The 25,969-nt window shown below is 44.9% G+C and overlaps 1 protein-coding gene across 5 annotated transcripts in view; it reads left to right on the forward strand.

Annotated features, from left to right (window-relative positions):
* Positions 1-25,969, forward strand: part of DGKG (diacylglycerol kinase gamma) — a 177,953-nt gene that overhangs the window by 52,120 nt on the left and 99,864 nt on the right. The window lies entirely within an intron of this gene.

Below are 25,969 nucleotides of genomic sequence, written 5' to 3' on the forward strand. Positions count from 1 at the left end.
CAGAGGTGATCTGCCACTGCCTGTCCCTGCAGAATAATCCTGAACTTCCTTGGTGGTCTCTCATCAAATGCTAACCACAGAGAACCCTGCTTAGCAGTCAAAAACAGGATGAGATCAGGCTAGCCTGAGCCATTCAGATCAGGAACTGTGTATTCTCCTATATACATAATCTACAAAATGTGTTGTTTTAGATAGGAAGCAAGTTCTGACTGATAGGGCATTAAGTGAACTGCAAAAAATATGCTCTAAAAAGTCATTTTAGCTACAGTGTCTGGAAACCAGACATTACATGATGCCGGGAGTCTTTTTCCCTTTTAGTAGCAAATGCATCAAGGCCACCTGGCTGTATTTGGATTGGAACCTAATCCTGATAGTGAGAAGATGCCTTCACTCCAAACAAGTTTCCCCACCCAAAACAATCCCATTGTACTATTTGGTGCCTCACGGGGAAGTGTCGTCTCCTGGCAAATGGGTGTGGGTGTTGGTGTATGGGTACGTGCGGGGGAGGCGGCAGCAGTGGCAGCTCGGGCAGCACCGCCCCACCTTCAGAATTGCTTGGGGAGAAAGAGGGCAGGCGTCCAAGGCTTTTAAAAAATCCTCAAACTATTATTGACATACATAACTCCCTGCATGTGAAAACTTGTGCAGCAGGGATTGGCTGGAAATTTCTCTTTGGTAAGCTAATTTTCTTACATGTGGGAACAAAGAGGCTTTTGCGCCATATTCTGAGCTGCAAGCAGGTGGACCAGCGGGCGGGGGGGGGGAGAAGAGGAGCAGAAGGGCCAGGGGTATAAAACACAAGAGGCCAGCCGGCCGTGTTCGGATCTTTTGTTTTGTTTTGTTTTGGATTTTTTGTGGTTCTCTGTCTTCTGTGGCAAAGCGTATGCATTTCAATGAGTACCTGTTGGTTTCAATGTTTTTAAAAAATCACGCTGGGGGGGGGATTTTGGAGATAAACCTTTGATTGGCTGCCTCCATTGATTGACAGACTGAGGAGGGGTAAGTAAAATAGTGTGTTGCTCTTTCTTGTGCCTTTTCCCCCCGCTCACAGAGCATCATTTACTGAACTCCCCCATATCAAATCTGACTTGAGCGAGTAGCCTCTTGGAACTTGGGGTAAAAGGGAGATTAAAATGTCCTGCAACAGTTTCAGCAGGTGTTTGTTGTAGTTAAATATATATCTAATTATTCATTACACACACACAGAGAAAGAGAGAGAGTGAGAGGGAGAGAGAGAAGCATCCTAATGGTTTTAAAAGAAGAAGAAGAGTAGGTTCTTACATGCCACTTACATGCCAAAGGAGTCTCAAAGCGGTTTACAATCGCCTTCCCTTTCCTTTCCCCACAACAGACACCCTGTGAGGTGGGTGAGGCTGAGAGACTTCTGATATTCCTGCTCAGTCAGAACAGCTTTATCAGTGCTGTGGCAAGCTCAAGGTCACCCAGCTGGTTGCATGTGAGGGAGCACGGAATCGAACCTGGTTTGCCAGATTAGAAGTCTGCACTCCAAACCACTACCCCAAGATGTCTCTTTTAAATGTTGGGTTGTCTGATTTGGGGACAGGTGACCATAGAAATGACTGTGGAATAGCAGAGGGGAATTGTACAGAAATATGCAATGTGTATATTAAAAAGCAATCTTTTCCAGATTTTAAATATGGATATTTTTAAAGAAATCAGGAGTTTGGGTTTATCTGCTGAATTGTATAAATTGAATCTTTTGCTTATTTCCAGTTTTATATCGTTCTGTTGAAAACAATGGGTTTAGAAGGGCATAACTCTCTTTAAGATAACACTGTTTATTTGCCAACAGTTATTGTACACTGATCAGTTCCTAGCAAAAGACATGAATATTCCATTATATTTCCATGCTAACAGGAGGACCAAGCACATATTAATTTAGGATACTACATTTAAAAAATAATTATGACTGGCAAAAAATGCATTTTGTTTAGCGGTGACGTTACAGAAAGACAACAGATTTTTAAAAATCCGTACATATAAAAGTAAATACAACAGGATTTGTAGCTATGTTTCATGTTTCATAGAGGGACATTTTAATCTCCAACAAAATAAGGACAGGCAGATAAAATAGAAAAATTATTTTTCATGGGGCATGACAACCGTGTCTAATATTTCGAGGAGCACATCAATGTAATTGCAGGTCTCAAGGCTATCAAATTATAAATACTGCTGCAAACTCGACTATCTTTGTTACAGTGAAAGTGCCTATCACTAAAGTTCTGCCCAAAGAGCCACCTTGGGAGTCAGGGACTTGACAAAATAACTGCTTTGTTTCTGGATTGGCCTAGTGTTTGAGATATGAGAGGGGAGGGAAAGATAACTATAAGCTGTTTTGCAGCTTAAATTCAAGTACAGAGGAAGGAAATGGCAGCTATGAGTTGTCTGGAGGGAAAGCCTCTTGGTGTTCGGAGTTTCCCTGTGATTCTGATACGGGGGTGTTCTGCATGCTGGAGGAGTTTCTGTTTTCTTCCCATCTACTGGTATATTTGTAGATAAAGGTAAAGACACTGTAACTCACCCGTTATGACTCTCACCAAATGGTAACTAACCCCTGTAGCATGGCTTCTGGAATCGTTCATTGCCCACTGCATAAACTGAGTACATAATAGTACTGAGAAGTGTACTGGAATATAAGTTTGTGCTCCCATAGAATTTTATTCTGACATTTAAAGCAATTCTGTTGTTTCAAAACTCACTATCCATTACCTTGCAGTAAGTGAGACTTCAGGGGATTACAATATACTACTACAGGATACAAGGGAACCCAAAAGAATTTGGGGGGGTTCATTTCATTTCCCCCCCCCCATACTCTATTTCTTCTTCCTCTCTTCCTGGCCGTCCCCATATTATCTCTCCCTTCCTCTGCTTCCCTCTGTCCCTCCCACTCACAACCAACTTTTTTTACCTGCCCCTAGGTAAATGTATTCTTTGTTTACTTCATTTACACCCTATATTTCTTCCTCATTGGTGACCCAAGGCAGTTGTCATAATTCTCCTCTCTACCATTTTATCCTCAAAACCACTCTGTGAAGCATATTAGGCAGAGAGAGAGAGAGAGAGAGAGAGAGAGAGATTGGTCCAATGTCACTCAGAAAGCTTCCATGGCAGAGTGGGGAGTTGAACCAGGGTTACCCAGAGTCTAGTCCAGTGGTTCTCAACCTTCCTAATGCTGCGACCCTTTAATACAGTTCCTCATGTTGTGGTGACCCCCAACCATAAAATGATGCAAGTGTTCTTTCACAGGAATTAAACTGAAACTGACCAACGAAGTGAAGATCCATTGTTCATGATTACATTGCAACCAATTTCTCCCAGTTCTGCATCCTTTCTTGTGTGAATTAGGCCACATTCACCGAAATGCCCCTCTACCCTAATACACATGGAGTAGTCACAGTACACAGGGGTCCACCCTGTTCCTTCTTTTCCATTTTTTCACTGTTGATAAAATGTTATGTGCCCACATGCTTCTTTCATGGTTGCTCATTTATTTATGTATGTATATATTATGTATGTATTATGTATTTATTTATGTAAACATTCCCTGAGCCTTCAGGGAGGGCGGTATATAAATCTAAATAAATAAAATAAAAAATAAAATATGTATTTATTTATTTATAATATTTATATACTGCCAAGAAGAAGATCGGATTTTTGTACCCTACTGCTTACTACCCAAAGGAGTCTCAAAGTGGTTTACAAACCTTTTCCATTCGTCTCTCCACAATAGTCAACCTGTGAGGTATGTGGGATTGTGAGTGATCTGAGAGAACTGGGAATGGGCTGCAGTGACCCAGCAGGTCTCAGGTGTCTCAAAGCATTTTCCAATCGTCTTCCCTTTCTCTCCCCATAGCAGACTCCCCAAGAGGGAGATGGGGGTAGTGAGCCTCTCAGGGAAGCTGGCAACCCTAAGAGGAAGACTTTCTGTGCACAGCAGTCCTGACCTTAGTAAGGTTTTTTATACTGTTTTTTTATTTGCCAGGCCAAGGTTATTTGCCAGGCCAATAAGTCATTTCAGTTACCATGTGTCTCCAGACATTTACTTGTTCTCTATTTACAGTTTCAGGCTGTAAATATTTATTTAGATCTTCCTGCACTTTCCAGATTCACAGGACTGATGCTGATCTGCCTGTCTGCGCCCCAGAATACAAACAGTTGCTGGTAAGGGCTGGCTATAGCCCATAACCCAGGAGGGACACAACTGCACCACTCCCTCCCAACTGCAGGCAAAAATGGCTCCTTCGAAGGCTGGACTCTGAGGCACTGTATGATTTTGAAGTCCCACCTCCAAACCTCCAGGAATATTTCCATCCCAGGGGTAGCTAACCTCCAGGTGGGGCCTGGAGAGCTCCTGGAATTGCAGCTCATCTGCAGAGTATAAAGATCAGCTCCCCAGGCAGAAAGGGCTACTTTGGACAGGGTTGTGGTAGGGAAGAAACATTTAAGGCCTCCCACAAAGGTTGTTGTTGAATTGAAAGACTTGAGGCCTACTGCACAGGGTTGTTGTGCAGATGAAACAGAAGACAAAAGAGCAAATTTCTTCTGCAGAATAATACTGTGCAGTGACCTCAAATCTGCAGAGAGTTGCAAAGAAGAAAGACACATGGCTTGGCTGTGTCTAACCTCCGGGCAGAGCAGTATTTTAAGTGAGAAGGGGCTTTTCTGTGGCTTCCCTGTCAGGCAAGTGTTTGGCAGAAGGGGAAAGTCCCCCCCTCAAAAGGAAGGCCCTCAGGCTCCCCTGCATTGCTCTCTAAAGGAAAATGCCTCCCTCACCTCAGTCAGACGCTCCTTCGCAGCATGCCTTAAGCAGGGGGGACCTCCTCCCAGCTCTGTCAGGGTTCTGAGGCAATTTGCAGTTGGACATGACAGTTAAGATAGCCTTGGGGCGAAAAGGGCTAGCGCAGCCTCTGTTCTCATCCCCCTTGGCAGCCCTGCTGACCTCCTCTCCTTGCGGTGGTCAGGAGCAGACTGGCAGCCAGACTGGGCTGGGTGAATGGAATTTTGGTCTGTCCTGATGAGGGGCCAATTGGAAGGCGCTTCACGCGCCTCCCCATTGGCCGCTTGGCCCTTGAGTGGCACTTGGAGGGGCGAATCAGGAGCCGCTTTGCGGCTCCTGTTTCGCCCCTCCAAGTTTTTATTACAGACAGAGCCCACCCTAACTCCTCCCCAATAGCCCTTAGGGCTTTATTTGACCGCAGGAGCGGTTTAAGATAAGCTCAATCTGCTCTTATTCCTTCTTGATTTGTATATTTTTGAGAAATTCCATAATGTGGCAATAAAATACAAAGATTTTGTGAAGAACCAAGAGTACTTAGTGTCACAGTCCTGCCCAAGGGTCTGTGTATTTTCACCTGCATGTTGCCTCTTTGCCTGCATGCGAAATCACGGACATTTCCACACAGTAGTCAAAATGGCGAGAAACCTGCGACTTGCAATAGCATGATAATAAATTTATTTATTTATTAGATTTTTTATACTGCCCTCCCATATGGCTCAGGGCTGTTCACATAAAACATTGCAGGGGTAATACATAGAACAGTCTAAACATATAACAGCCATAAATAACATATCAACAATAATCCAACAGTGGTTTCAAATAGAATGACAAACTTAAACACCCAGGGAGGTCAGGCTGCTTCACGTAATGGAGGGGGTGTCTGAGGGGGTACCAGTTGGGTCAGTAGGACTCAAGCAAATGCCTGGTGGAGGAGGTCCCTTTTGCAGGCCCTGTGAAATTGTGGGAGTTCAGGCAGGGCCCTGATCTCTTCAGGGAGCTTATTCCATCTGGTGGGAGCCAGGACAGAGAAAGCTCTGGACCTTGTTAAGGACTGACATGTTTCTTTGGGACCAGGGATCACCAGCTGGTTGGTGGTGGCAAAATGCAGTGCTCTATTGGGTGTGTAGGCCGAAAAACGGTCTCTCAGGTCACTGGGCCCAGACTGCGTATGGCCTTGAAGGTAAGAACCATAACCTTAAGCTTGATATGGAATTCAATTGGGAGCCAGTTGAGATGTTGAAGTATAGGCCAGATGTGTGATCTCCTTGATGTATTGGTGAGAATCCTGCCTGCGGCGTTATGAACCAGTTGTAATTTCCGTATCTAGGCCTGCGTAGAGAGAGTTGCAGAAGTCCAGTCTAGAGGTGACTATTGTATGGATCACTGTGGCTAGGTGTTCTGGTGCCAAGTAGGACACTAGTAGCTTGGCTTGGAATAGGTGGTAGAAACCTTGCCACACTACTCTCATGACCTGTGCCTCCATGGAGAGGGGGGCATCGAGGATCTCACCTAGGTTTCTGGTGGAGTGGGCTACTGCTAGCTAGTTTCCTCTCTTGGTCCCTTCCTACCCAGCCACAGGACCTCCATCTTTGAAGGGTTGAGCTTCAGACAACTCTGCTTGAGCCGCATTGTCACTGCTTTGAGGCATCAGGCTAAGGGTCATCCATCAGGAGGAAGAGCTGGGTGTCATCTGTGTATTGGTGGCGACCCAGCTCAAGCCTCTGCACCAGCTGAGCAAGAGGGTGCATGAAGATGTTAAATAAAATAGGAGAGAGGACTGCTCCCTGTAGGACTGCACATGTGAGCTGATTTTGGTTTTACTATTACTACCCTCTGTACACAACCCCTGAGGAGGAGATCAGCCATTTGGGGGCTGCCCCCATATCCCAGTATCGGCAATCACACTATTCCTTCCCTCCACACTTCAAAGCCTTCCTGCCGCATCTTCTCCTTCACACGTGCTGCACAAACAGCAAATCAGAGAGCAGTATGCTATTTCACTCACTGCTCCTCGGCCTGTAAACAGGGCGAACCAATTGGTGGTTTGTTGGTTTCGCCTCTTTTTTTAACTTGATACTTATACATAGCAATGGCATTCAGTTGTTTGAAAACTCATTGCTATGTTATTTAAAGCCCCCCCCCCCAAAAAAAAACACATAGCCAGCAATCCCCTACAGTTCCCTCCTTCCCTCCCTGGACGCTAGCCACATCCTCTCAGACATACCAGAGACATATAGAGACACAAAGAGCCCTGCCAGACCAAGCAGGAGCCCTCATTCCCTCCTATCGCTCCTGCTGCGAGGGAGGCAGAGAGAGACACAGAGACAGCTGCCCCAGCTGCTGACAGAGACACAGAGAGAGCCGCCCCTTCTTTGACGAAGGGAGAGAGACAAACAGAGAGAGCTTCCCCAAACTGTACACCAGCCCTCATTACCTGCTATGCCTCCTGCTGCGAGGCACACCGAGACGTGCAGTGAGAGGGAGAGACACAGAGAGAGATCTGCACCTCCTGGTGTCCTCTTGGTCCTAGTGCCCATTGCATTCCTGCTGGAAATGGGCTTTTTTGCTAGTTTTATATAATGTCTAATATATTGCCAAACAATCTCCATACAGATAAAAATCAAAACAACCTAGAGGCGACAGACTACAATCCCATCCCAACTCCGCTCCCAAGAGATGCATATCGCCTAGGGGGCCATTATAGGGAGTGGCATAGATCTTTACAGCTTGATGTAGTGGTTAAGAATCTCTGATTTGGAGAATTGGGTTTGATAGTCCACATGTAGCCACCTGACCTTTGGCCAGTCACTGTTCTCTCAGAGCTCTCTCACCCCCACCTACCTCACAGGGTATCTGGTGTGGGGAGAGGAAAGGTAGGTGACTATAAGCCACTTTGAGATTCCTTTGGGTAGTGGAAAGTGAGGTACAAATAAAAGTTCTTTTTTCTTGTAATTGGGAATCCATTGAATCTATAGATAAGGGTTTCCAGACCCCACTGGTGGAGGTGGATTCCTCTGCTGTCAGACCCTATTGTCCCACCACCAATCAGTTGGGGGAGGCCCAGTCAACAATGCAGTGACATTGTCTCTTTCAATGTAAACCGAAAGTGACATCATCATGTTGTCAACATCTGGGTGATGTTCTGCTATTTGGGCAAAAAAAACTATAGTAGAAGCCAAATTTACCATAGAGTTTTTGCCCAGATGTTGTCCTGGCATTCCTGTGTGATGATATCCGTTCTGGGCCATGGCTGAAGTGAAGTAGACACATCACTGCAACATTGACTGGACCTCCCTCTTGTTCCTGTTAAGTCCCTCATCCCTTGCCAGTTGCAAGGAGGGATCTGGCAGTCTGAAGGTAGATAGTCTTACTTTGTCAGGGGGTGTCTGTTTTTTTAAGTTTTCCTAAAGGATTACCTGATGGACATGAGCCGCCCACTGTATAATACAAGCTGAGCCCACCAAGGAATTGTAGTGTAGAAGGGGAACAAACCCTTTGGAAACTTTCTCCCCTCCAGAACTCTATAAACTCTTGAAGGCTAGAGCAGGCTAACGACCCCTCCTGTGTCCTCCCCTCCCTTTAACTCAGTGGTCCCCAACCTTTCTGAGGCTGGGGACCGGAAGGGCATTGGGCCGCGCCCGCGGGGGCCGCGCCTGCAGGCCGCACCCCCGCGGGCCATGCCCACGCCTCGGGCCGCGCCCGAACGGCCGCGCGGCCCGGCCCTGATTCCCTCTCCCCGCCCTCCCGCAGTAAGAAGCTTCCCGGGCTGTAAGCTTGCGGCCTGGGAAGTTTTTTACTGCGGGGGGGCGGGGAGAGGGAGCCGCGGCCTGGCGCCATGGCCTTTGCGGCTCGGCACCGGGCCGCGGGCCGCAGGTTGGGGACCACTGCTTTAACTGACTCAGTAGTTTTAAACATTCAGGGCCTGCTGGAGAACATTCAGCCCTAATAATATCATCACCCTTCCCTGCCCTTCCCTGCCTTTATATAAAAATTTCTACTTTGCCTTTGATGACCCATTTTTCTAGCCTTGTGCCAGTATCACACTTAAAATGCTGGTCAGTGTCTGAGCACTGTAGACATTCCAAATAACACATGACCTACTCATCACCTGCAACAGAGATTCAGAGTCTAAAAATGATGAGATTTGGACTGGAATAGTAATGTTTCAGTTTATCAGTGGATTAACTGTGGAAGCTCTGTGAAAAGAAGGTATGAAGAGATGGCCGATAATGACTTCAGGTACATGCAAATGGTCACAACAGCATAAAAATTCAGAACATGAGAAGGTCACTGTGCAGATCACACTCATTACTGAAAGCAAGCCCTTTAACAGGCATCAAGATGCCTCAGTATTTTCAAGTCTGTTTGTAATCTTCCAACACTTTATTTATTAGCAACTGAACAAAGAGGTAAGATTGCACCAATGGACTTCTCAAGGCAGTGATTTACTGCACAGGAAAAGTTCTCTTTCACCCAAATATATAACCTGGAAAAACTAGCCATTAATTCAAAGCAAGAAGAGCCTTAGCAGATACAGTGGGAAAGCTTTGCTAAGGAAAATGTTACTCCTCTTTTTAGGAGTTGCCTACTGGGTTAATGCTACTCTATGCTATTTGGGTAAATTGCAACCAGTTGGCACTGCTTGAATTTCTTCTGCCAGAAGCAAACTACTGTTTTGCTGACAATTTTTCAGACAATTGTATAATTGTCTTTGATAGCATAATTATTATCAAAGAGCTGCAAGGTGTTCCTTCAAGATTTGGTTTCCTTCAAGATTTTGGAGCTTGCAAATATAATTTTAACCCAATGGTTAAGCTTGTAACAAGGGGTGTGCAAAAACAACAGCAGTATTTTTCAAATTTTAGTACATTGAACCCGAAAAATATCAATATTTATTATATTCCTGAATCTCAATATCTGTATGGTATTTGGATTTGATAAATATTAGGGAATGCTGAATTTTTTTTTAGCTCCATGAGTCTGAGGCATTTAAAGGGGCTGAGATCCTTCTTGGTCCCTTAAAATGCCCTTCCCATTTCAAGCTACCAAGTTGCAGCTTGGAGTTAATTCTGAGTCTTAGGCATTTAAAGGGATCTCATTCCCTTTAAATGCCTTAATTCAGGCTATCCAATGGTCCCAAAACATGCCAAATATTTTCAGGATTTTTTGGATTTAGCTATTTAAGTATGCAGGAAAATAGCAAAATGAGAAAGAAACTCGGCTGAATTAATACCTGAAAAATATTAATAAGGTATTTGGGTGGGTCTCTTTTTTTGGCTCAGATTAGCTGAATGCATGCCCATACTTTTAAGAAATAGCGGCACTGTGAATCCATCGTTTTAAATGTACATATGGCTGCAGTATACCTAACAAGTAAAAACTGCATCCTACTGACTGGTTGCTCATATGCAGCCACTCCTCTCCTCTTCTGTTGCAGAACAATGCTGCTTGCATGAGACAAGAGGAGTTTGTGCCAAAGCAGGTGGGCAAGCCAGCAAGGAAGGATCCTACTTCCTCTGTTCAACCCTCCCTACTAGGGGCTTTCATTCCCTACTGTAGTCATGGTGGTACACAAAAGCATCTTTACACTGCAGGGAACTTTTTTTCTGTACTGGCCATAACCAGCAGCAGAATAACCATGATCCTCCTAACTAAAAAGTTATGTTTTTCTTGCAGCCCTTTTGCAGCCACTCTCAGGCAACTCTACCACCACCACCCCAATCCCCTACTATTAGCCAGCAGGTTCTTGGCAACCCTAGACTTAATCTATGTAGTTTTATCAGCATTTTCCAGATGCGTGGCATATATGGAAAACTTATTCAGTTCAGCAAAGCTATCAAATGTATCACAGCAAAATCCCTTCTTTTACCTTTCCCCATAGAAGGCCTTGTTAAATCATATCTGGCAAACATAATTGTTGCTATGGTAAAACCGTAGCATGTTAGCATAATAATGCAAACATATCAGCTATCACCAGCCCCAGTGAAAAAGTGAAAATGCCTTCAGTTTCAATATCCATAGCTGGGCTCTTCACATTTTGACAATCCTTAAAACAAAGAACATTTGGGGGGGGGGGGCAAGGGATCCCAAGTATGTACCCTTACACCAAGAGAATTTGAAGGCAATTTTTCTGTAGAACTCTGGTAGAGGGTTGCCTATATTCTACCTGTTCCTCACCTAAATTTCTAGGTCAATTCACCAAAAGCAGTGAGCTGCAGAATATAAAATGTCAAACAGGGCTTTTCTGTCTAGCTATTATGCACAATTAATTGGCCAAACAAACAGGCAATCCTCTCCCCCTGCCTAGTTAATCCTATAATTCAGATTAGACATGAGTAATAGGAAGGATTTTGAGCAGAATGGTTTGATTTGGGGGCAGGGAAATTAAATGTGTTTTCCTTTGGACTGCATCATTAATCAATGGTAATACATATTGATTAGATGCTACACTGATCAACTTTTCACCTACATTATTAGAAAATTGAAAACACATATAATGATAGTAAAATTTGACACGTAAACCAGTTTTGTTTTGGCATTCGTTTCTGTTTGCTTTTTCTCCATGACATAATCTGTTAGCCATAGATGCTACACTGGGCTTTTTGAAAGAAAGAAAGAAAGAAAGAAAGAAAGAAAGAAAGAAAGAAAGAAAGAAAGAAAGAAAGAAAGAAAGAAAGAAAGAAAGAAAGAAAGACTCTTAGCCCCAAATCAGTTAGGCAAATATCTGCTTAAAACCCGAAACAGTTTTCAAATAATGGAGCATAAAATATATATTTCACACTAGTGGGTGTATTCATACATTTACTTAAGTTACTGTGGAAAAGGAGAATTTGGAAGTAGCAATTAGAATAACTGGAAAACCAGTTGATAGCTTCCACTGATCCTGGTAAAATATCTATTCACCTAAGTAAACGTAACTCTTTCAGAAGGATGATTAGCTGTCCTTTTTAAGGCTTTAAAACAACAAAGGAAGGGGAGGGGAAGTAATTTCCCACATCAAGTTCAGGTACAGCAAAGAATACAGCATTCATATGTTGTGCACAAATTATCTGTTTGGCAAAGAGTTGGGAAATTTCATGACTTCTAGTCCAAAAAAGCTTGTTCTAGGCGTTTGGTGGTATTTGCTACAGGATGCTCTGTTGGAGTGACAACATGACTTTTTCAATGGAAATTTGTTTCTTTGCTACAGACATGAGCTGCTTTGGAGAAGCATTTGCTATTTTAATAAAATAAAGAAAAATCATAGCTTGTCATTTAACCTATTATGGATCTTGTTATTGAGTTGTTTGAATTTGGGGTTTAATTTTCAGCCTCGGAGCCTCATTCTGGGACCTGGAGAGCCAAGTTGTACAATTACAGGAGGTGGATTTCAGTAGGCTGTTGTTTTATTGTTTCATCACTCCTGTGTGTGGTTTTAAAATGTTGTCAGCTGCACCAAGCTAAAAGGGATGGGGCAGTACACAAATGCAATATTTATTTACATCTGATTCTGCCATGGGTGGATATTTATAGAGATAAAACTACTTGTCCCTTTTCAGGTTAAATCCATCCAAGATTGCAATATATGCAAGAATAGTAATGTGATTTCCATTTAATTTCAGAAAATATAAGGAACAGTTCTAAAAGTAGACATTATAGTTTATGCACGACAATGCTATTTTAAGAACAAGAACAGTGGCCCATCTCATCCAGTGTCCTGTTTTATACATTGAATAACCAATGCCAGTTAATAAGGGAGAGAGCACACGCCTTCTCCTGATGCTGTTTTCCAGGACCAATATTCTGAGGGCCATTCCTCAGTATGCACAATGGCATAACACTATAAAAAAAATCACGCCTCTGGCCATTCCACACCTCCTGGCTCTCTCGCTTTCCTCTGCCGCCTTCTCGCGCTTCTTTGCACTCCTCATACTTGCTTGAAATGGCGGAAGAGAGCAAAGCACTACACACACAACTCTCCTCTGCCTGTCAATCAGCCCAAGCAGCCAGTCACCTTTCTCCATGTTTTAAAGGGCCCATGATGCAAGGTATTTTTTTAAGTAAAAGTTCTCCATTGCTATGCCTATGCATCTAATCATAGATGCATAGTGCTTATTTTACTGCCACCCCTTTTGGAATTATGCACTATGAAGCTTAAAAAAAATAATCTTGTGGGGGTGGGGGTAGAGAGGCATGTTTTGTGTGTTAACTGTTGGATAAAAACTTTTTTTTGCTCTGCCTGGACAATTTAACACATATTCGTTGCTCCAGGCAGTTTGCTTAAAAAAAAAATCCTGTCCCCGGGAGAAGGGAGAGGTAGGCGGATGCGAGGGTGGGTGCTGGAGGCACAGATAGCACTACATTGCCTCCACACTTCTCCTTAGAGTATGGTTGCTGGTTGATCTCCTCTCCGTCATGCTACATAGTTGGGGGAATCCACTTTTGTGGATTCCCCCAACTAGTGCTTTAAAATTGAGGATGTAGCTGCTGCTTTGCTGCTGGGATGATGGATGCTGACAACATCATGTAAAACACCAAAAATATGGTAAATATGGTAAATATGGATTTATCCACGTTCCCTTGCTGTGGGTTGACTGAAGGCCTGATTCACGTCAGACCCAGTAACCCCCTGGATTAGGGGAAGTGGGAATTAGCCCTGTGACCAGACAAGTGCAAGGCAGGTCCAAATTCCGGGTGCTGAAAAGGTCAGGGAGAAGAGACAGGAAAGGAGCTGCATTAACATATCAAACAGAGTCCAGAAGTGATGTCTGCCTAACAGCAAAATGAGATGGATGTGAAATACATACAGGACATACGTAGAAGTCTCCCAAGGCTACTTTCTGTTGGTGAAGAGTCTCTGTGTCTCTTACATCACCCCTATGAATGCAGAGGCATGCACATTGACAGTGGAACTACCATATGTGGCAATTTTCTGCACATTTTCCTCTGTCTTTTCCCCAGGTTTTCCCTTTGACATTAGTATTCCTCATCACAGTTTCTGTGGGAGTATACCACTCTCTCCCTTTCTTCTTTATGTATGTATTATAGCACTATAATGATTCTTTTAAGAAGTTGAAATAGACATGGCAGTAGATTGTTCTATTACTATCACAATTTTCATTTACAAAAACTAACAAATCTCATTGTTGTCATGGCAGGGGTGGGAAAATGCTGGGATAATGGTGTTTATGAAGGATTGACTGTGGGGAAATGGTGTCAACGTGAGCAGGATCTTTACAGGGCCCAGCAGTGTGCACCATTCCTTCCAGATGGAGTGTGTTTTTAAAAAGCAGATTTGGGAAATGCATATTGAGAACAGGGAAAGCCTGGTAACAGGGTAATTGCAGCTGAACATTGTGTGGAAGCTCCCCAAAAAACTCTTCAGTTTGGATGCCAAAGTGAAGAAGAACATCTACATGGAAGCAGCAAAAGTTAATTAAAGTTAGCAGTCTAAAAGATTAACTTTGGCTATTGCAAACCTTGTATTACCAAAATATCTGTATTCTGACCAAAATTAGTATGGAAACTACTGTAGAGAATATGATGCATAATAACTCCACCACCTCTGTTTAGAACCTCATAACACCCCTCCATTTTCTTCAGAATATTCAGATCAAACTACATGTTATGCTCAGCTCCACCCTTGGGAAATTAAAATGGTCCTGGAACAAGCCAAACTAGGATGGCCCTGCAGGGCTACAAATTCCACACAGCTCAGTGGTACAAGCCATGGACTTTAGTTCCCCTGTTGCTTACTCCAGTTAGATCGATTATGCATGCGGCAGAAAGTCCAGGCTGGTGGCAGCAGGACAGTGGGGTGAATCCCTATGTTTGTATGACGTAGCCACCATCCTAGCCCTCTCCTGACCCTGGCCCATGGCAAGGGAATGCAGATTCTTCCGTGTTCTCTCTGTTGCCGCAGCCTCCATTGGAGGCTAGACCAGGGCAGACCCGGCTCCTCCCTGTGCTACGGCAGCTGGAGAGCGATCAGAACAGCCCCACCCAGCTTCATGGTGTTGCACTGCACCTCAGGGTCAACTGGGGCTGTGTGCTCTCTTTTGCAGGAAGGTGGGATTGTGATTTCCTAGAAGAAGAAGAAGAGTTGATCCTTATATGCCACTTTTCTCTCCCTGAAGGAGGCTCAAAGCAGCTTACAGACGCCTTCTCTTTCCTCTCCCCACAACAGACTCGCTGGGAGGTAGGTGAGGCTGAGAGAGCCCTGATATCACTGCTCGGTCAGAACAGTTTTATCAGCGCCGTGGTGAGCCCAAGGTCACCCAGCTGGCTGCATGTGGGGGAGTGCAGAATCGAACCTGGCATGCCAGATTAGAAGTCCACTACACCAAACTGGATCCTACAATCCCATCTTCCTGTAAAATGAGAACCCTCCCACCACCACCCCTGAAGCAGAATCATTCTGCTGTGGCAGTGTTCCCCAGGGGGCCAAATTTCATTGTGGAACTGGTCCATTGCCAAAATGTGTTCCCTGCGGGGATGCAGAAAGCAGCCCGCCAGCTTACTTTGATTATCACTGGTGCAGAAGAATCTGAGCCAAGAGGTCCCTGAAGCAATAGCATAGTTGCTGGGGTTTGGCTGTGCTTGCCCTGAGACACCAGTTGTCCTACAGAATAGCAGCCCACAAGGAACTTTCCCTATACCTTAAACAGCTGGGCTCCTGCACTGGCAATCCTCTTTGTCAACTTTTTTTTTTTGTTAAAAAAAAGCTAACAGTAGACTGTGATACTGTAGTAGGGTCTACTGAGGCATCTCCCTCCAGTTCACTTCAAATCACATGGAAAGGAGATGGACAACTAGATCCTTTTTCCTGTGGAGAAAAAATAGCTTGAGAGATTGATTTTGAGGTGAAAACAGTCAAAAGGGAAAATCCTCTGCCTGCCCTGCTTTTTCTCTGCTGAAATGGAGATGGCATTCACTTGAAGAAAGGGAGAGGGAGGGATGGGGAAGATTAAATACCTGCAGCTGCATAGAGCAGGCAACTTGGCTCTTAGTGGTATGAATAGCTTAAGCAAGGGTAGAACCATTCATCTCAGCATGTCTGTGTCAACAGTCACATGGGCTGTGGAGATAACTAATTCCGCTATTTAATCCATGTACATCCATCAGGAGTGCTTTGTGTGCTGATGACCCTGGAGCAGGTCTGCTGAGTGAAAGAAACCAAGGGCCCATATTATCTGCGGGCGGGGGGAGGAAATACAGGAAGAAAATGAGGATGCTCCATTACAGGAAACGGCAGAGATCTGATTTAGTACTTGTATCCCATTTTATTCACTGAGCAATAGGCTCTCAAAGCAGGAGTTGCTGCAGATATGGGTTGTCCACATGGAGAAATTCTCTATGTTGCTCTTGTTGATGTTGCAAATACAAGGGTAGAATCACAGAATCATAGAATCATAGAGTTGGAAGGAAGCTCATGGGTCATCTAGTCCAACCCCCTGCACTATGCAGGACATCCCAATCACTCATCTACTGTAACCTGCCACCCCTTTGTCTTCACAGAATCAGCCTCTCTGTCAGATGGCTATCTAGCCTCTGTTTAAAAATTTCCACCAGCCTGTTCCATTGAGAAACCGCTGTCAGGAACTTCTTCCAGATGTTTAGATGGAATTTCTTTTGTTTAGATGGAATTTCATCCCATTCATTCTGGTCTATCCCTCTGACCAGGTATTTGCATTGACATACACATGGCTGTCCAAGAAAGCCCATTTAAATCCCTGAGCCATGGGAGCAGGTTGCCCCCATGGCTCAGCTGGGTAAAGGGGCTTTCTTGCGCAGCTAACCCCAGAAACTGACTGCCCAAGAAAGCCACTTTAAACAGCTGAGTAGTTTGTTCTCTCATGCTCAGCTGTTTAAAGAGGTTTCAATGGGCCACCAGAACTGCCCAAGAAATTCCCTTTACACTAAGCTGCCCATCCGTCATGACTTCCGTGGGACACTCCCGCCTTTGAGGACATTGTCCTGCATCCTGCCTGGGTCTTCAAAAGTCCCGCTAATAGTCAGTGGTTAATCTCGCTGCGGCTCAGCACGGCTCTGCCCAACCCCGGCCACCCCGCCTTTGCAAGTGCCACCCCACCGTGAGGCGAGGTCCGCAGCGGCAGCAGAGCAGCCAGCCTAGCCCAGGCGGGAAACTGATGGGCTCACGGAAGACAAAGGAGGGGGCTGGGGCTTTCGCTCTCACCGGCCTGCCTGCCTGTGCCGTAAACTTGACCAGGGAGCAGGCCTGCGGTGGGGGAAAGGAGCCGAGGGGAAAGGGCTCTTGCCGGGGGGGGGGGGGAGTTCGGCACAAAGTCCTGCTTTTCCTGTGAGCGCGACAGCACAAGACCTGTGCGCTTGGGAGGTGTGCACACCAGATGGATCCTTGCAAGTGGTGATGGTGAGCCCAGTCGGAGGGAGGGGGCTCAGCTGGGCCCAGGCCGTCGCCTCCACCCATATGGCCTTCGGGCTGGGGTGTCCCGCTTCTGGGTGTCCCGTTTTATCTTTTAAAAAATCTGGTCACCTTACTTTACACAGTTGTCACTTAAAGAAAACTGCTCTCATGGCTCAACTTGGGCAGCTAGCCCCAGGCTTGGAGCCATTTAATCCCCTGCTTTCTGCTCCCTGTGGCTTTTCTGTTCAGTTGTTTTGCTGCTCAGTTGTTTTTTGTGAAGAATAGAAAGCCACAAACTGCATCAATGTTCATGGGGTTCTTTAGTTCATAAACACCACGAACTGGCCAAAATTCATGAGGAATTTCAATTTGTGGTCCATGCCCATCCCTGTGGCAGAGTTGGGGAGGGAATAATCAAGAGGGAATAAGATTACACTGTACAAAATGATTCATAAAGTTACTTGGATAAATGATTAGGAATTGTGGTCCATACTACCATGTAAGTAGGAAACGATGTAATTTCACATCATTTAATGTATCATATTAATATTTATGCTTTGTTTCAGTTCTGTTTTTAGATTTCCAGTTGGTTTAACAACCCTAATCTTACTGCATTATTTACTGAATGTCCCACCCTGTTGATTACATTGACTCCCCCTGTGCTATCTACCTTGAAGCCCATAAGAAAGAAATGTGCATAAATAAATGAAATAATAAATAAATGCACGTGCAGCAGCAATGTGAGCTTTCCCACGCCAACAGGGATCCATTTGGTGGTAAAGAAACCTAGACAGATAAAAGCATCTGCTGCCAAACAGGGACTGGTCCTCTAATGCAGATATGTAGAGCTTGCTTCCAAGTATCAAACTCAAGCCTTTTCCCTTCCAGAACGTGTGCTGCCATTTGATTCTCACCAGGCTGCAGGGATTCAAAATGATAAATCAATTTTAAATAATCCTCCCTTTGATCTAATAATTTGTCTAAAAATTCTGTAGGAGTAGAGAGCAGGGGAAGGACCTGTATAAGGCCATGTAATTTTTTAAAAGCTGTATGAATGAATTATAGAAATGGAGAAAGAGTGGTTGCCATTAAATGTGTGCTTCCCTCCAAGCATTGGTAATTATTAACATTAACATTCATTAAATGTTCTAACATAATATAAACTTTTACTTCTTCAAGATTTTTAAGCAAGAGTTTACAGGCTCTGCTTAATTTGATTAAAAGAGGGAAAGCCAAGGCTTAATATTAACACCTTCCTTTTCCATCAGTTTAACTAAGGCAAGACTTGTGTACAGTCTGATATCTTGGCTCAAGGTCCTGCACCAGTTCTAAGAGGGACTTGATTTCCTCCTACATGCAAAGGGCAGTTGGTTCTTGAAGAAGGCAGGGAAAGACCAATAACTTCCTGTAGAACATTTATTGTACCCTGTCCACAAATTATTCATCCAGATTGTGCTTCTATTATGAAATGTGAGGAAAATGTAAGGAATATAGTACAGTAGGCTAAATGCCCACCATATTTTGTCAAGACTAGGCTGTGGGTGGCATCACCTGTACGGAGTGATGGTGGAAAAGAACCTGTTACATACAAGGAAGGACCATGGCTCTTTGCCTCAAATACTACCTTGGCCAGGCTGAGGATAACACAGTGTTGACGAGGGGAGGACGAGAAAATGGCAGCATTGGAGGGTGGCATAGTATGGAGATCATTTGCAATTCCCTGAGAACTCCAGGCCCCACATGGAAGTTGGTAACCCTACTAAGAATCCTTATTCCTGACTGGATTGTGAATTCTGAGCTCATATGATCCTGCATAGGCCTCAGTCTCTGAACTTAATTCTAGCCCCAGTCCCTTTAGTATACCCCCTCTGCCAGAAATTCCACAGTACAGGGTTTCTGTAGGCCAGAGTTGACCAAACTGTGGCTCACCTGATGTCCATGTGCTGGCAGGGGCTCATGGGAATTGTAGTCCATGGACATCTGGAGAGTCATACTTGGCCACCCCTGCTGTAGGCTTTATGGGAGGCCTGAACAAGTTAAAGAGGTGTGCATGTTCTGTGGGTTCACAATCACAGGAGTGTTCCCTGATGACATATTTTTCCTAGTTATCTGGGAGTTTTCCTTGGTAGTAATTGGAATTCAAGATGAATTTTTACTCATATCCTACCTCTCTTTGTATGGTGGGATGGAAGAGAAGATAGGCTCTAATAACAAAATTCTTCATTTGAGAAAGAGGACACAAAACCCAGGATAGGCTTGGGGTGGAACACAACGGGATTGTTCATTTAGTGACAAGGTGTGGTGTCACCTGGAAAGGACTTTAGGACCTAGACTCCCTTATCGGTGAGGTTTGCTGTAGCTGTTCACCTGGATTTCCTGCAGGAAGACTGTATAACTGGTACTGATGGTAGTTTGTTTATTTCATTTATAGTCCATCTTTCTCACTGATACTCAAAGTGGATTACACATTAAACACAGTGCAGTGGGAACAGTTTGCTGTATGTAAAATACAATAAAACAGTAAGGTAAGAAGTTGGAAGGGATCAACAGTTTGTACAGAAAATATTGTGTCTGACGGAAATTTTGCTGGGGGCAAAACCCACAGTGGGTTGTCCGATCATCCACTTATCCCACGGAAGCTGCAGAGGCACAGCCGACATCTCTGTCTGTCCATTTATCCAAAAGTGATGGGTGAAAAACTGTCAGCTTGATTTGTAACAGCTTCTGAAGGGCTTGTCGGAGCCATTGGATGAGCAGTGTGCTTCCATCTGTGACAGTATGATCAGCCGTCCAGTGAAGCCCACAGAAGAAGTGGTCAGGGGGACAGGGAATTAATGAAACAGATTGCAATAAATGATGAAGAGGGCCCACAATGAAACTGTGAAGATGGCTTAAGGCTTTCACTGCACAGGGATATCTGGAACTCAGCCATGCGCTCTGGTGCATGTACAAGTATCACCACAGGACAGATAGTGAACAGGAAAAAGTAGCTCACTAATTTTAACAGTGCTAGTAATGCAAAATGCTCTGCAGAAGAGGAGGCGTAGACCTTTGTTTGTGGCAAGGCAACTGAAATACAAACTTTTAATACAGCTTGTGTGGTATAGTGGTTAGAGCAGCCTTTCTCAATCTTGTGGTCATTGAGAAACCCTTGGAGCATTCTTCAGGCTTCGAGAAACCCCAGAAGTGGTGCAGTCATGCAGAATATGGTTGGGAAGCATAGCTGAGTACACACCCACCTGGGGTCCCTCCCCTTCCCACCCTCTCCAGGCCCATCACTGGCCATTTGGGGAGGGGGGAGATAAACATGACCATATTTGGTTATATCACAATACATGGTTAACAGATTTTTAAAATGCATAATAAATTTATTATTCTTATTCTTTGACTTTTAGCCCGCCACTACTGGAAGGCTCGTGGCGGGTTACATTCAATAAAAATCCCAATAAAACACCCCTAAAAATACAACAATATCCTGATAGAAACCAACATCCAAGACATATAAGGCGACATAACACAACTAAAATACCCCCCTAAAATCAACTCCAGGGGTGGAATGGAAAACGATCTCAACTGCCTGTAGAATAGTCCAGGAGGGGGGTCCAGATCTTCCTGGTGCACTGGCCTCAACCGTAAACCTGGCAGAAGAGCTCCATCTTGCAGGCCCTGCAGAACCCCAAAAGATCCCGCAGGGCCCTTAGCCCAGGGGACAACCATGTTACTGATCTTCTATTATCCATCCTGATGTCCTAATGGGAGTGAGGCAAGCAGATCAGTCAAATAGGCCCAGGGGGCCCAGATCGAATATCAGGTCCACCCACCCTGGCCTCAACCATATGCCTGGCGGAAGAGCTCTGTCTTGCAGAATTGTTAAATGTATTGAAAATCACTTACTAGTCATATATACTGAGGCCCAGGGCTAGGTAGGAATTGTAGAGGCCTTTTACTATAGGCCAGGGGTGGTCAAACTGGGTCTCCAGGCTGTAGTCCATGGACCTCTGGAGAGCCACAGTTTAGCCACCCCTGCTACAGGCCCTGGTCAGATAGAGTGGTAGTAAGGTGGTGGCTTTATATGTACCTGAAAGTTATTCGAATGTCACTTTTGGAATAGAGTGTTGTTGACTTATGATCTTGGGGACTAATGAAGCTCACTGGATAAACCTGGTCAGTCACACCCTCTCAGCTTTGTCTGCCTCACAGTGAGAACTCTCTAGAGAAAGAATAGGATTAAAATGCACTAGACAGATGATGGTAGAAACTACTGAGCAATATCATCAAAGCAGAAATTTGTAGCACATTTTCACTTTATTCTTCCTCCGAGGAATTCAGTGTGCTGCACAGGATTCCTCCTTCCTCTATTTTATTCATACAACAACACCATGAAGTAAGTTAGTCTGGGAAGACAAGACTGGCCCAAGGTCATACAACAAGCTTTGTGGCAAAGTGGAAGATTTGAACCTGGGTCTCACAGATCCTAGTCTAACCATCTAATCAGTTTTATTTTGCAGTTTTGTTTTGTCATTCTTTTCAGGTAGGTCACTCCTGCTTTCCTCTAGGGCCCAGCTGTTTTGCTTCTTTCTTTTTTTTTAATGGAAAGATGAAAAGCAGCTCAGTTATCTCCTCCCAGCAGGATTCTCCCCTCCGTCTATAGCATGTGGCCAGGATATCAGATTGGAAAATGACCGTGATAGTGCCAAAAGGCAAAAAGGCACACTTGCCAATAGTCCCGTTGGCAAATCCCTCCCCCCGCCACACAGACTTCTATTCCATCCTATTCTGCAGCAAATAGTATTATGGATCATCAATGTCATGAAAGAAACTAGAGCAGCAAATAGAGAACTACTAGTTGCCTGCTTGGATCCGACAGCCATTTCTCTAGAGGGGGAGATCCCCAATTTTAGGGGCCATCTTCCTCCATAACTGTAACCAGGCAAGACGGAATCCATAACGAAAACATTTCCAAAACAGCCTTGCCTCAGGGGATTCCCTGCTGGGTGCTTGCTCATCTGCTGTGCCCAGAAAGGATGCCTTCTGTGTTACATCATAGGTACTGGAGGAGAATGCTGGCAGCAGAGAGCAGGCTTATCTAGAGGAAACGCTTTCTAGTAGCCCACCGTCTCTCCAGCACCACCGCTTCTGTTTCTGGCCTGTGTCACAAACAGAATGCTTCATGTCTCAGCCAGCCCTCAACACAGCACTCAAAGAGAACAGGTTGTGCTCTAAAGCAGGGGCAGTCAACCTGTCGTCCTCCCATGGGAATTGTAGTCCATGGACATCTGGAGGACCACAGGTTGACTACCCCTGCTCTAAAGGCTCTTGGCTAGAGGGATACCACTGAGAAGCAGCCCAGCAGAGCAAGTTGTCTGTGGTGCCCTGGGAAGTTTCTAACAAAGTCCATGTGCAGCATGGCTGTCTGTCTGCAGAGCCTTCGGGGCACAACTTCCAGAAAGGAATGCCTTCTGTTTGGAGGGCGTGACTTGAGAGTGGATTGTCATTTACCGTTTGACCGGGTTCTTCTTTTTCCCCCTTGAGTGCATGCCAGTGAGGACAAGGGGTCTAGAAATTTTAAAACTTAAGTAATCGTCCAAATCAAGCTGTAAGTAATTTAAGACTTTTAAATTTTATCTCCAACTTCAATTAAGAAGATATATTTGGATTTTAAGACTGTTTAGTTCTGGTTTGATATGACTCATAATTTTCATCATTTGAAATTGACAATCTGGTAATTATGGCATCCAAAAATCTTGTAACATTAACAAAGCAGAACTGAGCTAGAAAATTGGTTCTTTCTGCCAAGTAACCTTGGATATCATCAGGAAAGTACAAAAAAATTGAGCTGGAAAAGTTTATAAGCAAAGCATGCACCAGTACATTTCTGATGGCCATTCACCTGGGGGGAAAGTCCATTGATGCTGCTGTCATTTTCTCCTGCCTCACCTTTGCCTCACCTTCCACTCAAACTCAAACTCAGCTCAGCTTCATCTTCATGCTTCTGGAAACATATGTATGCTTGGAGTGCGCACTTACACCTGTTTACTCAGGAGCAACTGGCACATTGATTCCATGAGGCCTGCTCTTGGTTAGCATTCCCAAAACAGCAGTGACATTCTGCTTTCGTTGTTTCTCATACCCCCAGAAACCCATCAGTTATTTTCCTGGGAAGACGATATCCCACATAGGATTGTCTTGGGTAATAAACATCTGGTAGCCAGCTCCTTCACAAGGGTCTGGGGTTGGAATTTCATTCCATGTCTAACTGCACAGCTGTGAGGCTACAACCTGCCCCTAGGATTCAGATTGCCAGGGGCACAAATTGCAATCAGGGAGATAATAGCATTGGCACCAGAAATCCTGCTTGGCACCATAGTTTCTTCTTTGCAGGCTTTCCCCCGTCCCCTCCTGTTTGTTTGAGAAGGGGGACGTTCCCATCCAGTCACACTGTAAAGTATACAGTGTTTGTTTAGGTTGGTAAAGTCCCACAAGAGCCGGCTGCATTTAGCCATGATCCCTGTGCCCTTCCTTCAGGCTCGTCTGGTATTCCAAAGGAGAACACCTGCAAGGAGCCTTTGCAATAGGAGAAGCTGGTGGGAGGTATGAAGGGTGGTGTAGTGGTGAGAGTGATGGCCAGGATTGCCTACAGGTCCTCCCTGGCCACAGGGTGGGGGTGGGAGGGGAGGGTTGCCAGCTCAGTTCTCTGTTAGGAACCCCCTGGAGATTTGGGGGTGGAGCCTGAAGGACACAGGGGCCTCTGTGGGGTACTATGCCAAGAGTCCATCCTCCGAAACATTAGTTTTCTTCAGGGAAACTGACCTCTGTAGTCTGGAGATGAACTGTAATTCCAGGAGATCTCCAGGTCCCACCTGGAGGCTAGCATCCCTAATGGTAGCACAGGTCAGGGGAGTGTGATGCAGTGGTCAGAGTGTTAAACTTGGATTCCACATGCATTGGATAAGGCACTTTCAATGCACGTTAGAAGCCGACGTGGATTTAGAAGCTGACAGGATTTTCCTGTTCTGCACAAGAAAATCCAGCTGCCAAAGCACTTTCAAAGTGCATTATTCAGTGTGTGCAGATAGGGCCCCAACTCAGGTTCAACTCCCCACTCTGCCATGGAAGCTTCCTATGTGAATTTGAGTCTCATAGCCTAACCTACCTCACAAGGTTGTTTGTGAGCATAACATGGAAGAGGGAGAACAATGTAAGTTCTTTGGGTCTCCATTGGGGAGAAAGTTGGGGTAAAAATGAAGCAAACTAATAAATGAATGACTCAGCAAATGACCTTACTGTCTCCCTGTCTGATGTAGCTGTTGTTTTATGATGTTGTATTGTGAGGATAAAATGGGAGAGTAGTGAAGTTCATGGCCCTGAGCTCCTTGGCGGAAGCATGGCATAGAAATGTAAGGAACGAAATCAGACAAGATGTCTGCTGCATGGAGAGATAAACAAATATTAGCCTGTTGAATGATGCTAGCGTGATTTGTTTTCATGTGATGTTTTAGCTGACTTTGGAGGGAGGCTTAGAAGGACTCCTTGTCTGAGATGTGTGATGGCTCTTGGGGGACTTGGGGGTCGTGACATTTTAATAGGCCAGATATTCATAACATTCATCAAGTGCAGGTAGTGTTGCCAATTTTCCAGTGGAGCCTGGAGGTCTCCTGGAATTACAACTGATCTCCAGACAACAAAGAACATTTCCCCTTGGAGAAAATGACTGCTTTGGAGGGTAGACCCTACATTATATCTGCTGAGATCCCTCCTCTCCCAAAATCCTGCCCTTCCCAGTCTCCATTCCCCAAATATCCAGGAATTTCCCAACCCAGAGCTGGCAACCCTTTGTGCAAGGCAGAACAGCATGATGGACTACTTAAAATCTGAGAAGCAGCCAAGCTATTAAGTCTAAGCGTGCACACCTGCACTGTGGCCTTCCTGGGTGCTGGTCCTCCTCCCTCCGCTCCTTCTTGAGGTCCAGGGTGCTGTAGTCGTTTTAAGGAGTGGCAGCCTCTAATCTCAAGAGCTGGGTTTGAGTCCACACTCCGCTTCCATGTGCAGCCAGCTGGGTTCACAACCCAGCTGGGGGCCTGGAGATCTTCAAGAATCACAGCTGATCTCCAGCCATCAGTTCCCCTGGAGAAAACAGCTGCTTTGGAAGCAACAGAGATCAGTTCACTTGGAGGAGATATCCGCTTTGGAAGGTGGACTCTATGACATTATATCCTCTTGAAGGCCATCTCCTCCACAAGCCATCTCCACAAACCCCACCTCCCCTAAGTTTCTTCCCTAATCTCCAGTATTTCCCAGCACAGAGTTGGCACCGTTTGATGTGAATTTGCTTGAATTTCTTAAAGCAACTTTTTTCTTCTTTTTTTTTTTTGCAGGGACTTTGTGTAACAATAGAAAGGATTAAGGTAATTTCCCCCCAAGAAACATGTATAGGCAGAGGAATCAAACAGAGTTTTCTTTTTCTTTTTTCTCGAACTGTAGAAGCAGGAAGTGTTTGCCACTTTCCCCTTGATATCTTATTAAACATTCTCACAGTAATCTGATGCCTTCAGCTAAGGAATTCCCAGTCCATTACTTGTGGTTTATGTACTTGTGGTGTAACTGTTCAATGCCCAGAGCATGTGTATAAGTTAGAGTGGCTCTTGGGGCCTAGCCAGTCATCCAGCTCCCCCAAAGCCTTTTTTCAAAGTGGAATAGCACCACTTTCAAATTCTGGTTGCTTGTACCACTTAGAGGGGGACACTTTAAATGGCTTTGAGCTCCCAAGAGCTCACATTTATTTAGTACATTTTCCTCCCACCCTTCCT

This window comes from Paroedura picta, chromosome 8, assembly GCF_049243985.1.
Source record: "Paroedura picta isolate Pp20150507F chromosome 8, Ppicta_v3.0, whole genome shotgun sequence".
Classification (NCBI taxonomy): Eukaryota; Metazoa; Chordata; class Lepidosauria; order Squamata; family Gekkonidae; genus Paroedura; species Paroedura picta.